This window comes from Austrofundulus limnaeus, unplaced genomic scaffold (genome assembly GCF_001266775.1).
Source record: "Austrofundulus limnaeus strain Quisiro unplaced genomic scaffold, Austrofundulus_limnaeus-1.0 Scaffold493, whole genome shotgun sequence".
Classification (NCBI taxonomy): domain Eukaryota; kingdom Metazoa; phylum Chordata; class Actinopteri; order Cyprinodontiformes; family Rivulidae; genus Austrofundulus; species Austrofundulus limnaeus.
The window spans coordinates 62,559-64,038 of NW_013952895.1; positions in this window are offsets into that span (position 1 = coordinate 62,559).

The following is a 1,480-nucleotide window of genomic DNA, read 5'->3' on the forward strand; positions in this document are numbered from 1 at the left end:
ATCATTTACCCAGAATGCTTTGTGTGTAAATAAAATGGCCCCGTCCGTGTAATATATTTTTAAACTTTTAGTTTAAATTTTATAAAAACTGAACACCCTGCAGTATTTTTACAGTTAAAGTATATGTTTATTAAATAAAATCTAATGTTACAACTAATCGGGGATCCCTTTAAGCAGTCAGATAACTCAGCTTTCACACTGCATTCAAGCACATAAAGCTATTTTTCTACGTTTCCTGGCCTTTGTGATGGACCAGCGACCTGTCCAGGGTGTATACCCAACCCCTCGCACTGTGACTATATGGGCACCAGTGACCCTAGAAAAGCAATAACCGGGTATTGATAATGGATGGATGTTTCCAGGCCCAACAGATGTAGATTCATCTTAAACAATTAGAACATTTTGAAGTTTTTCTTTTTTAAAGTGAAACTCATTATGTAGATTCATTACAGAGTGAAATATTAAAATAGTTCAATCATCAATTTTGTACTTTTAATGATAATGCGTACCAAAAACTATTGAGAATCTCATAAAATTTTAATATTACATAGCCAGTTTCTGTACTTTTGGCAGTGACCAGGAGCCAAATCCTAATGAACTCCTGACATGGGCTACAAACTTTCCTCAAGTCAGCCACTTCTGAACCAGAGACAACTTCAGGAGTGTCTTACCTGGACGGAGGCGATAAATAACTGGACTGTTGCTCAGTGCTCAAATGTCCTCTTTTCAAATGAATCATTTTGCATGTCATCTGGAAACCAAGCTTCCAAAGCACATATTGTCATCGTGCTCACAATTACAGTTGTGTTCAAAATTATTCAACCCCCACTACAATAAAATGTTTCAGCAAGTTTGACGTTTATTTTTCATCTTGTTTACAATCAGGTCAAAGAATGAATTTAATAATAAACAAATTCAACTTAAATTACAGCAATATKTTTTCAAGTATAACAACAAATATCATTTTTGTGATTTCTTCAGTGACAAAATTACTCAACCCCTTAGTCACATACATCATTAGTACTTAGTACAACTCCCTTTGGCAGTAATAACGTCCTTCAAACGTGAAACAAAGCTTGACACAAGTTTTTTGCAGCGATCTAAAGGTATTTTAGCCCATTCCTCATGGGCAAAGGCCTRTAGTTCATTGACATTCTTCGGCTTGTGTGATGCAACTTCCTTCTTCGAGTCCCACCAGAGATTTTCAGGTGGGGGTGGGATTTAAGTCAGGTGATTGTGATGGCCACTCCAGAATCTTCCAACCTTTCTTCTGCAACCAAGCCCCAGTAGAATTTGAGGTGTGCTTGGGATCATTGACTTGTTGGAAGATCAAACGTCTCCCAAGCTTCAGTTTTGTCACTGACTGCATGATAATTTCATCCAAGATCTCCTGGTATTTGAATCCATGATACAGCGGGTAAAATAAGTATTGAACACGTCAACATTTTTCTCAGTAAATATATTACTAGAGGTGCTAATG